Source organism: Protopterus annectens, chromosome 7.part0 (genome assembly GCF_019279795.1).
Source record: "Protopterus annectens isolate FY-2018-M chromosome 7.part0, PAN1.0, whole genome shotgun sequence".
Classification (NCBI taxonomy): domain Eukaryota; kingdom Metazoa; phylum Chordata; order Ceratodontiformes; family Protopteridae; genus Protopterus; species Protopterus annectens.
Genome location: NC_056739.1, coordinates 1,772,955,311 through 1,772,968,584, shown reverse-complemented (window position 1 = coordinate 1,772,968,584; position 13,274 = coordinate 1,772,955,311).

The window sequence follows — 13,274 nt, the reverse complement described above, 5'->3', positions numbered from 1 at the left end:
TAAAAAATGGATATTTCTGAGATGCAGTCATTTGAAATTCAGAGTCATATTAGCTGCAATGAGGAAAGACATCATTACCACCTAATTTGCATGTCTCTAATTTTCCATTAACTTCCACAAGTGCAGCTCAGCACTTTCCTGTGGTAGTTAACACTGGCAGCCCATGCATTGCATAGGCAAAGGCATCCCCCATTCACAAAGCATAATACACACACACATACACACACACACACACACACACAAATGTGTACACGCACGTGCACACACGTGCACCCATGTGTACACATGTGCACACGTACGCATGCACACACATGCACAGACACACACAAACACACACCATATAACCCATACCTGTCCCTGAGTTGTTAGAATGTCCTCTATATCTCCTTTTTCTCCTGCCACATAGGTTCATACCTTCATAGGACATTACTAGGCTATTGACTTGAGGGTCTTTACAAACCTAGCTGTTAAATCCCAATATAATACTAGTTGAGAGATATCATCCATGCCCAAGGTTATTCTAACAAGGACTTCCCATGTCCAGGAGAGAAACCAGGGTAATCTCCAGCAAAAATTTATGGTTTCCCATCCAGTATTCCAGGTTGTGCTTAAACAGGGTCATGATGGTGCTCTGCTTGATATGGACTGGAAGCCTATTCCAGAGGAGTAGCAACCTCTAAGAGATGTTTCTATCTCTCCAGCAGGTCTTTTTTATGTCACAGGCTAGACTGAAGGCTTTGAAATGGATGACTCTAGTCCCACTTGACGTACGGATGTGCAACATTTCCGTTAGATTTTGGTCAGAGATAGCCCTATAAACCAGACATAGGTCACCCCTAAGTAGTCTATAAGCTACTGAGTACAGTCACAGTGACTTCAGTCTGTCTGTATAAGATAAGTGCTGGAGACCCTGAATTTTCTTAGTTAGAAATCGCTGAGGTCTCTCAAGTTGCTGTGGGTGGCTGGTACAGCAGATACCAAATGGAGCATTATATTCAATAATAGGCCTGATGAGGGCTGAGTGCAGGAGAGTTATAACGTCTTTTGCTCTTGAGAAGATGCCTTTGCTAATCAGGTGAGTGATGTAGAATGCCTTCCTCACCACAGCAGACACATGGTGGTCAATGCTGAAGTCACAGTCAACTTGTGTTCCCATGTTTCTCACTACTGAATTGGTACTTAGGGTATTATTGTTTATTTTATAATCAGCAGGAACATTGCTTTTACCAAAGGGAATGATGATACATTTTTTTTAGCATTTAGTTTAAGACCATGGCTTTGGCACCAATCATTGGTTTGTGTAAGCCCCTTTTGAAGTACGTTGACATCACTAGGGGATTCATTGATAGCACCTAATTTGCAGTCATCTGCAAACTTGGTTACCCATAGCCCCTCCATTTTGGCCTGGACTTCTAAGAAGTATATGCCAAATAAGAGGGAGCCCAGCACTGACCCTTGTGGGACCCCACTGGTGTCAGGTCTGCTGGTAGAGTTAAGTCTCCCAATTTGACTGAGTGTTGTCGATCTCTAACCTAGTCGAAACTGTTCTGACAACATAAGAGTTGATATTCAACTGGGTTAGTTTGTCAATGATGCCTGAATGTGGGATAGTGTTGAAGGTCTTGGCCAAGTCAGGATAGGCTGTGTGTACGGCTTTGCCCTCATCTATGGCTGTGGTCAGGTTCTTGAAGAAGTCCACCAGATATAGCAGGCATGACCTGCCCTCGACAAAACTGAACTGGGACAAATCTAGGGTTTGGAGGTCACCTATATCATTATTTATGAGGTCCATGATGATTCATTTCATTGCCTTACAGATGATGCTGGTTAAACTTATGGGCCTATAGTTACCTGGATCTGTTGCTGAGCCACCCTTGTGGAGGAGGATAACTGTTGTTGTTTTCTATTCAGTGGGGGCAAAGCCAGTACTTGGGCTGTGGTTGAACAGAGTGCCTAATGGAGGAGCTAGCTCTTGTTTTAGAACATTAAGAATGCAGCCCAGAATGCCATCTGGTCCCATGGAGGTTGTGTTCTTATCCTTGGAGAGAGCATTGATGACTTGCTCTTTGAAGATGCAGGGAAGAGGAGATGATGAAGACATGGTTTGTGGTATGCTCTGGGGGATAGGGTTACATTTTCATGAAACCTGTCTACTAGAAGGTTTGCAATTTCCAGAGGGTCAGTGTGTGTGATGCCATCCATAATTAGCACAGCACTCATATGAGTCCTACCTTTTAGGTTGTGGATATAGCTGAATAAAGCCTTATGGCTATCCTTGGCAATGGTTGCTAAATTTTTCTCATAGTTGCTCTTTGAAGATTTTATGAGTTGTCTTATTTGCTTGTTTAGGCTGAGGAGTGTGCTTTTCCAGTTCTGGGATCTCACTTTTGTATTTTTAGACAACAGCTTCCTTTGCTTATTATATAATTAATTAATGCTAGGTGAAGACCATCTCTGGCAAAACAGCATGGTCTATCCACCATGTCGTTCTCAGCTGACAGGAACTGGATCCCCTTAGAATGACACCAGAAACTAAGCCAATTATTGAAGTCAATTGTTTTCTGTTTATATTGTGGTATCATCCTAGGCCAGGGTAAAATGCTGCTCAAAGCTAGGGAGATACCTGCCTGGGACACATATTCAGAGAGCTCAATCATGTCTCTCTTCATGTAGTCCAGCGAGGTACATCTGAAGTTGTTCACACCAACATGGACTATGACAGACTCATAACAGTGCTTGTTGTTGAGAGACTTGAGTGCATGTGTGATCTGGTGAATCATTGCACCAGACAGTTAGCTGACTGTAACCTTCTCCTTGCTCAACCTGGTGAGTGAAGCATCTATAGTTCTCACTACAGCGTCACCTATAACTAAAACATTTGGAATATTTGTGCATCACCTTAAGGGATTATTTGGTGAGACACAGGTGCTAGTGTTTTATGTGTATTGAGTGCTTTGGGTGTTGTGTTAGGTGTAGCATGTTTGTGTTTTGGAGGTCTCTGGTGGGTAGATAGGTTTCTAGAGAGTACCTCTGCATATGAAGGTTTATGTGTTGGGTGCATATTACAGATAGGTGTTATGGTGTGTGAGCTGACAACTTGTTTGGTGTAGCTGTTCTGGGCATAAGAGAGCAGTGACTCCAGATTCTTAGTGTAGGAACATCTCTCACAAATTGTATGTGGGTGATTTAGGAGTAAGGAGTTGTCAGTGTACATGAAACAGTTGCTATACTGCCTCAAAAAAGCCATGTCCACCAGGCTGGCAGGAGAAACAGAGGGAAAGTGACAGTCCATAATGCAAGGTTTGAACCTGGTTTCTCTGAGGATAAGGAGAAAAAGATGGTGGTATCAGTCAGAGAGCTAATTTAGGGTGACTAACCTATGGGGTGTACAGTAGCAGGTCTATAAAAGAGGAGATCTATAGGGTCTGATGTTGATAGGTATGAGGTAAAATTTCTGTTGAGTGGTTCACTGAACAGCTGAGAGCTATTGAAGAACTGGTCTGCTAGATAATGGCCACTTTTAAAGGAAAATACTTCTATTAGAGCTTTTACATCTATAACAGTCAAGAGTTACCCCCTCTGCACTGTGGTGCTCGATGGTGCTCTATGCACAAGCAAGAACAAAGCAGCTAATACAAAAAGAACAATGAAAAAGCTCAAACTGAGCCCTGCATCAATGAAATAGCTGAAACTAATCCCTGAACCTGTAATCTTCTATTAGATAGTCTTACAGTAAGCTCCTGCCACAAGGGTAAAGGGAGGCTTCTCCAAAAAAAGATGTCCTAATTGTTAGTGGTCAGTCTACAAACAGAACTAAATTCAGCCAGTTTGAATTCAGTTTATACTACAGCCAACAGAAGTGCAATGGAACAACAGAAAAAAGGCTGGGTATTTTTTTATATTAAATGAGCAACAGTGTAAAAAATAGCATAGTTTTTTCTTGAATTAATAATAGCAACAGAATAAAACAGCAGAAACAGATTTTTTGTTAAATTAAGTAAAAGCAGCAGTTGATATCAAATTCAGTAAAAAGTGCAACAAATGCAGTAGTAAAATACAATGCAAAGCAGCAGCAAACAGTACATGTTTAACTGCTGAAGTACAATCACAGTATATAAGAGAAGTGCAAAGACAGAATACTTAGAGCCTTTTGTTTGGGTTTTCCAGCTCAAAAAGACCAGGTAAATACCTACAACCACTAGATGAATAATCTCAGTCTTCCTAATGTAAAAGCACAGTACGATAGTGTCTGGAGTGAAGTGCTACCACAAACAAACTCAACAATACAGATACAGCAGTGTACCTAAAACAGCTTATACAAATGCGATTATTCAATAAAAGTAAATCACAGATGATTGCAGTCAGTATCAGACATTAGAGTTTCAAACTTACTCATCATCAATCCTTTTTTTTCTCATTTTCTATATGGGGGTTGAGGTGCTGTGTTAACTGTCACCATCTCTCCTACCTTATTCAGCAGTCATGCCTGACTCTTGCAGGTCTTCTCTCAAGCAATCCATCCAGCTCTTTGGTGGATGCCCTCAATTCCTCTTGCCTTTTTTTCTGTCCATCTCAAATCTTCTTCCTCAGATTGTCTTCTGCTTTGCTGCACATGTGCCCAAACCACAGTGATCTGTTCTCTGACATTCTCTGCAACTGGAGCTACTTTAGCTTCAGCTCTGCTATCATAATTACTTTGTCTGTCCTACAGTGTGCATCCTATCGCCCATCTCAGACACTTCATCTCTATCACATCTATCTTTGTTAACTTTTCTGTCTTTATTGCCCAGGTTTCTGGGTTTCTGTATCATACAATAGTACTGGATGCACAGCTGTTTTGTGTACCTTACTTTTCAGCTTCTTTGGCATTCATCTGTCATACACTGCCCTGACACTCAGTGCCACTTGGCTGTAGACCATCTGATTCAAACTTTTTGACCTCTTCATTCATACTTCCCTTCTCCTCAAGTACTCCTCTAAGATACTTGAAACTGTTAACCTGCTCCATTTTATCTCAATTTTCAGTTTCTTCGGATTCCTCCATTTGCTGCCATTACAGTGGTCTTAGCTGTACTTAGTCTCATCTCATGTGCCTTCAGTTTTGCAATCCTTTCTTCTATCCTTTGCTGAAGTCCTTGCGCAGAGTCTGCTGCAATGTCACATCATCTGTACATAGCAAATTTGTTTATCTGTCCCCTCTAACGTGTTTGCTGATGTAAATCATCTCCATTATGAACAGCAATGGGCTCAGTCCTGAACCCTGATATATACCCACTCCTACTGGGAACCTTCTCAAAATAATGTTTGGGACAAGGTGTGAGGTTTAAGAGAAGGCAGAAATTGAGCGAATTGGTCTGTGAGACTGAATGCCACTTGTACCAGAGACATTTGGTCCTTGCATAGCCTACATTAATTCTATCAATGTTTCTGGGACTTCAAACCAACACAGGATTGTGCAAATCATATTTATTGGGGCCTTGTCATGTGTTTTCTCCAAGTCTAGGAATGCCCAGCTGGACTTTTTCCTCATTTCTAGCTTATCAGCTATCTGTCTCACTGCAAACATCAGGTCAGTTTTGCTGTATCCTGATCTGAATCCAAACTGTGGTAGAGTTATTCATTTTTCCACTTCTGCTTGCACTGATGTAACTGTTTATTTGGTAGTAAGTGCTAGCAGTGTTTCCTGGCTTTATGCTTTTTTTACTTTGCTGTAGAGTTTTCTAACATTCTGCTTCTGCTTGCGTTGAGGTAATTACTTATGTGGTAGCACTCTCTATTTTTCTGCCTTTTTAATTTTGTGGTTAAGTTTTCCAACTTTCTGCTTCCACTTTCACTGAGATAAACATTTATTTAGTAGTAGGCGCTAGTAGTGTTTCCTGGCTTTCTGCCTTTTTTACTTTGTGGTAGAGTTTTCTAACTTTCTGCTTCCTCTTGCACTGAGGTAAATGTTTATTTGGTAGTAGGTGCTAGCAGTGTTTCCTGGACTTGTTTTATTTTGTTTTATTTTTAACTTCCTGGAGGGTTGTTGATGTTATTGGGTCTGTAGATTCTCCCATCGAGGTGGACAGGAGCATGTTGTTTTTAAACTCTCTTGCCTGAGAGTAGGTGCTCATGTCTGCTTACTGCATGGTTAAGTGATTGAGTGAAGAGTGAAGAAGGTGGTATGTCAGTCTTAAGCTTTAAACTTACCCCACCTAATTTTACAATGAATTTCAGTATTTACTTTATTTTTTAAACATTAAGCAAAAATATGGATTCATTACATTTGTATATTTTGGAAGACCTTACAAAATCAAATTATATCAAAGAATGGGTGCATTGTTCATAGGTTCATACGTTCATAGGTTGGTACAAGGCTATCGGCCCTAGGGCCTATGCAAGCCTAGCCATAACAATTCCCTGGATATTTCTTCCCACAATATTTACATCCCTGGACCCCTGTCTAGCAGGGCGACTGACATGATCCCCGGTGTGAATTTCCTATCTCCCATCCAATCATCAAGGTTCTCTTTGAAGAGGGCCAAGGAGGCGCTCTGCTTGACATGTATGGGCAGTCTATTCCAGAGTATGGGGAGTCTCTGTGTCAGGAACCTATCCCTCCAGCATTTTTTGTTCATTGTAATGACAAGGTTTAGATCCCTGGAGTGTGTGGCTCTGAGGGATTGGGATTTCTTTAAGTGGAGAATGTCCAACAGCTCAGGGTTTGACATGGCCTTGTATGTTAAGCAGAGATCGCCTCTGAGTAGACGATATGCCACAGAGTATACTTGGAGTTTTTTTAGACGGTCAGAATATGGCATCTGCTTTAGGCCTGTGATTCTTTTAGTGAGGTAGTTTTGCGGCCTTTCCAGCTGTTGCAGATGTCTTATGAGGTACATACCAAATGGGGCGTTATACTCTATAATGGGTCTAATGAAGGATGAGTACAGTGAGACAATGACCTCCCTTTTTCTGGATGAAAAGCCCTTAGTGATGAGGTGTGCCACATAGAAGGATTTCCTGACTGTTGTGGCAATGTGGTTATCAAAGGTGAGACCACTGTCCACCTGTGTCCCTAAGTCTCTCATTATACTTTCAATGTTTAGTGTACTGCCACCTATGTGGTAATTCATGGGTACATGTTTTTTTCCAAAGGGGATAACTATACATTTCTTGGCATTAAGCTTGAGCCCATGACTCTGGCACCAGGCATCTGTTTCTGTAAGGCCCTTTTGTAGAATATCCACATCATTTGGGGATTCAATAATGGCTCCCAGTTTGCAGTAATCTGCAAACTTTTTAGCCAGAGTCCCTTAGTGTTGGCCTGTACTTCAGAGAAGTAGATGCCAAACAAGAGTGGTCCCAGGACTGAACCCTGAGGTACTCCACTTGTCACTTGTCTGGTGCTGGATTTGGAGTCTGCTACTTTTACAGTATGGGTTCTGTCAGTATGCCAGTTGGCAACCCATCGAGTGACGTAGGGATTTATGCCCAGCTTAGTATGTTTATCTATGATTCCAGAGTGGGGAATGATGTTGAAGGCCTTGGCAAGGTCCAGATAGGCTGTGTGGACCACCTTACCCTCGTCCACAGCTATGGAGACTGATTCAAAGAAGTCAATCAGGTTCAGGAGACAAGATCGGCCCTTCACAAACCCAGACTGGGTGGGGTCCAGTGTTTGAAGGTTGCCAATATCTTTGTTTATAAGTTCCATGATAATGGGTTCCATGCCCTTGCAGATTAGGCTCATCAGACTGATGGGATGGTAGTTCCCGGGATCCAAGGTGGATCCCCCCTTGTGGAGTGGGATAACTGTAGCTGTGCACCACTCAGTGGGCACGAAGCCTGAGGTGAGGCTATGATTAAACATAACACTTAGGTGAATTGCCAGTTCATTTTGTAGTTCATGTAGTACACAGCCCGGGATGTCATCTGGTCCCATGGATGCTGTATTCTTAGCTTTGGAGAGTGCGGTTTCTACCTGTGTGGTCATGATTACCGGAATTTGGCAATCTGTTGGTATTGAGATGGGCCATTTAGGGGGTGAGAGGGGGGTAAAGTTGGCACTAAATTGATCTGCCAGGATATTGGCAATATCCTTGGGATCAGTATATTTAATGCCATTCTGTTGTAGCTCAGAGCAGAACTGAGCATTGCCATTTAGATTCTTGACATGATTATATAATGCCTCGTGGTTGTCTTTTAAATCTTTCACAATTTTATTTTCGTAACTAGCTTTTAAGGATTTTATGAGGGATCTCAGCTTCTTACTGAGGCTGGTGAGGGAGATTTTGCATCTTGAGATTTTCCTCTTTTCTGCAACAGTTTCTTCCTTGTGTTGTATAGTTTGTTTATAGGGGGACCAACAGATTGGCTTTCTTTTTTTTGGATGAGAGCATCTTGGTTCTATTTGGGATGGCACAATTCATGCACGAGTGGATGTGCTCATACAGTGCCTTAGTGTAGGATTCAGCAGTCGAACTTTCAGATCCCGTCTGTATGGGTGTCATGAAGTTTGTCACTTCTGACTTTAGTAGCATGAAGTTGGCTTTGGAGAAGTTTTTTAAGGAGGTTTCCTTACTGGGGGGTGGGGGTGGGATGTGGATGTCAAGGGTGATTGGCTTATGGTTGGACCTGACCAATGAGGGGGTGACCACTGATGTAGAGCATCTATCTCCCATGTTGATAATGACCAGGTCTAGGATATTGGAGCCCCTGGTGAGACAATGGATTAGTTGATCCAGGGCATTCAAATTAATAAATTCCAAGAACCGTTGGGAAAAGGAGTTAGTACCCAAGTAGTTTTCCCAGTTAATGGCAGGGTAGTTGAAATCACCCAGTATTAGGGTGTTTGGTAGTATCTTAATATTTTCCAGTATGTTTAGAAAGGTGTAGTGAGAATCTTGGGGCATGGTGGGGGATCTGTAGAAAGCTACAATTTGGATTGCAGTCTTACCTAGTGCTAGTTGCACCTGGAGAATTTCAGATGCATTGTGTTGGGCAACTAGCCTGGAGGTGTGAATATCCTTGGGGAATATGGGCACTCCTCCACCTTTAGTGTTTCGTCTTGGTTTTGTGGCTGAAAAGTGTGGTAAGAGTTGTAGCCTGGTATTGCAGGGGTGCTCTCTGGAGCCTTGAACCAGGTCTCAGTTACTGCACAGATATCGATGTTCTCCATTTTTAGGAGTGCCTCGAGAGAGTGTATTTTGAGGTTTAGACTTCTAGTATTGAGTAGCATTACCTTAAGATTTTGCATTGCTTGTATCTGTTACGGTGCTTGTTTTGTCCTTTGTATCTTGCCTAAAAAAGGCACTATATGGGTGGCAAGAGCTTTAGCCAGTAACCTGAATCCCAGGGGTGACAGGTGCAGACCATCTCTGGCAAACCATCATTGTTTGTCGATCATGTTTTCCCAGGCGGACAGATACTGGATCCCCTTTGAATGACACCAGATGCAAAAAGGGAGTGCAAAGTTACACAGAAACCAGCAAAATGTCTTTTAAGTAATGCTAGAAGCTTAGAAAATCATCAAATTAAGCTGTTTAATAGTTGCAGAGCAATATAAACAATATAAAATTATAGTGATAACAAAAGCTTGGGGATCTTCTCTTTTTCACTTAAAAGATTATTTTGTTAAATATGAATACTTAAGACAAGGTTCAAGAGGTAGTAGGGTACTTTTATGGGTGCATAGCTCTATCAGATCATCTGCATTTAAGAATATGCCTGGGTATGAGACAATGACTACTTGGATACATACAGGTATAACAAGACAGCTATATACAGTACTGTCCTATCATACACCAAATATGCACAATACTTTGCATAGGAAGTATCAGCATAATTTAGATGACTACCTGAACTGCAAAGGTGGCATGCTATTACTGAGTGATTTAAATTATCTCAGAATATATTGGAAGTCACTATGTACTAGTTCTTACTTTGCTAAAGAATTTGTTGATCTTGCCTGATAGCATGGAATGACACAATTGGCAAAATGTATTACCAGGGAAAAAATATCTCAGACCATGTATTGACTAATGTACCAACTAAAGTTCAGTCCATAAAGATACTCCCACCATTAGGGTCATCAGACCATCACACTCTCACACCCATTATTAATCATTTATTAATTGGGACTACACATTTAAAAACATATGAATACTGGAAACTTTTGCTGAGCATTATGTGAGATGTAATTGGATGACTATAGCTGGTAGATCAGACAGTTACTATGGATATATTGTCTTGAAGAAACTGCTTCAGGAGGGAGTTACTAATATAGTAATAATATAGTAATAAAGCCACAGAAAGAAACGGGTGTTCTACTGGATCGAACCCAAACCATTCTAACGCTCCTGACTTGCAAATATTAATTAACCTCCCTCTGTCTGCAAAGAAACCTAAAGGAATTTTGACAGTGTAGGTTTAATATATTTAATGTATGTTTTAATAAATGTTATATGTACTAATGGCTAGCACAACTGCATGGACAATACAAACTGCCGAGAAATTAACCACCTTCTTAATTAGACCTATTTTTCCCCACTTTAGCTACTAGATGGCAGCAAACCCTTAGAAACCCAACCTATTAATTCCCTAGCCCCAAATATAAAGCCTTAATTCCAGCTATCCTTCTTAAACAGTACCCTCTCATTCCTACTTTATACCTAGTCCAAGCCTGTACACATTACAGTACATTTTATAACCTCACACTGTATCAGGAGCAACCATAAGTAGGCAATCTGGCAATTATAGAATTTAAATTCTGAAAGAGACTTACCTGCTTGAGAAAAAATCCAAGCTACTCCTGAGTGATTGATTGTTTTTCTAGCAAATACAGGAAGCTCGGTTTGTCCCTGCTCCGTTCGCCCTCACTCTGCTCGGGCTCACTCCGATCCTCTACCCTACTCCCATTCCAACCCACCCCCTACTTCAATTACCTTTATACCTACACAACACACCCACACTTTACCCCTCCCACCTCCAACACCCCTCCCCAACCAATCACATCTGCCATCCAATTAAGCTACATACACTTTTTATCAACGCTCTTTATCACTCCCACCCTACCCTCTTCCAACACCTCTTACTAACCTACACATCTACATCATGATATCACTATCTAAACCCTCACACCCTCAACTCCTACTATATACCATTTGCATCTCTTCCCTCACTCTGCTAACCTCCATTACCAGTTACCAAACTCCACTTACTTACACATTATTCATCCCTAACAAAGAAACATCCCCCAATATTATAAACCCCAAACCTTATACTCAATGAACCCCATACAACTATCACACCACCATTATCCACCACCTCAGACACAAACTATACCCATCACATAGCCAATCCCACATTACTCTTAAGAACACAAAAATCATCAACAAACTAGTCAAACTTTATGTACACCTGCATACAGCACTCATATGCTGTGGTGACATGCATCCCAACACAGGCCCACTCAGTCCAGACATACTAATCCCTGACCTAAATAAAACCCCATTCCAAAGGCCCACAAACACACTCCTCATCATAAATCTAAATGTTAGAAGCATCTTAAACAGGGTCCATGACCTCCATGCCTTAATCTCCTTTTACCATCCAGATATTGTGATTTTGACAGAGACTTGGCTAAAGCCACAAATCCACGATAATGAAATCACAGCACCAGGCTACAACATAATCAGAAATGACAGAATAGGAAAAAGGGGTGGAGGAGTAGCCATACTATATAAAACTCACCTTATCTTAGAAAAACTAGACCTAACAATCCCAGACTTGGATAACACTGAACTCACCCTCACTAAACTGAAACTTAACCCACATAAGCACATCAACATTATAGGATGCTATATCCCCCCAGGGAACCATATTCCCACCACAGAAAAACTCCTAGAATGGATAGCTAACACCCTTCCCCAAGAAAACATCCTATTAGGCGACCTTAATATTGACTGGAACAACTGCTTCAGCCAAAACCCTCTCTCCCACATCAACCTACATGAAGTAACCCAACTTATTACTTCCCCCACTAGAACAGACAAGAGAACCAAACATCAATCTATACTTGACTGGATGCTGGTATCTCATCCTTCCCATATATCTCATGCCAGGTGCCTGCCAGACACCCTCAGTGACCACCTAGCTACATTTATAATAAGAAGCAAAACTCCCCAACTGACCCAAGCAACTGTCAGGGAATGTAGGAATAGAAAAAACTTCAATCAACTCAACTTCAATAATGACCTAAAACTATGTAAGTGGACCCCCCTAAAAACTTTAAACCTTGATGAAGCAGTACTATACTTCAATACTACCTTCACTAACATACTCAACCATTATGCACCCCCCAGAACCACAAGAATCAGAATTAAACATGCCTCCTGGCTAACTTTAGATACTAAAACATTACTCAGAGATAGGAACATAGCATGGACAAACTATCATACAAGCAAATCCCAAATAGACAAACATACCTTCAGTTATGTAACAAAGTCAAACAACTTATTAAAACAGACAAAATCACCTACTACAAAAATATTCAGAATACATATATAAACAACCCAAAAAAGTTCTGGCTGCTGTCAACACTGTACTGCAACCAGGGAAAACAACCACCCCAACCCCAAAATAGAGAATAACCAAGACAATATCCCCACACAGCTCAACAAGTTCTTCACAGAAACTATCCTAACCATAGCCAACAACCAAATGAGCCCCAATCACTCATCCCCAACAAAAATAACCTCTTCACCCAAAATACATCTCAGTCACACCATCTTTACCTTCAACCCAGTGCCAACCAAGATCATACAAAAATTACACCAAAAACTTAAGCCAACCTCTACAGCCACTGGTAAATTATCTTCAGAATATCTTCAACTTGCTGCAGAAGCAATAGCCTGTCCTGTCTCCATACTAATAAACAGATCTATCTCTGAGTGCAAAGTACCCCAGCTCAGGAAAATATCTCATATAACACCACTGCACAAAGGGGGTAGCTCTGTAGAACTCAGTAACCATCATCCTATAGCTATACTATCCCCCCATCAAAACTCCTAGAGAAAGTTGTCCACATGCAACTGATGAAGTATCTCTTAGAAAACAAATTACTATCCACTCAGCAACATGGTTTCATACCCTTCCATAGCATCACCACTGCATTTACATCATTCACTAATACTGTCAGTAACCACAGAAACAACAGACTGCTAGTATCTGCTACACTCTAAGACTTATCCAAAGCCTTTGACATAGCCAACCATGAAAAACTGCTTCATACACTA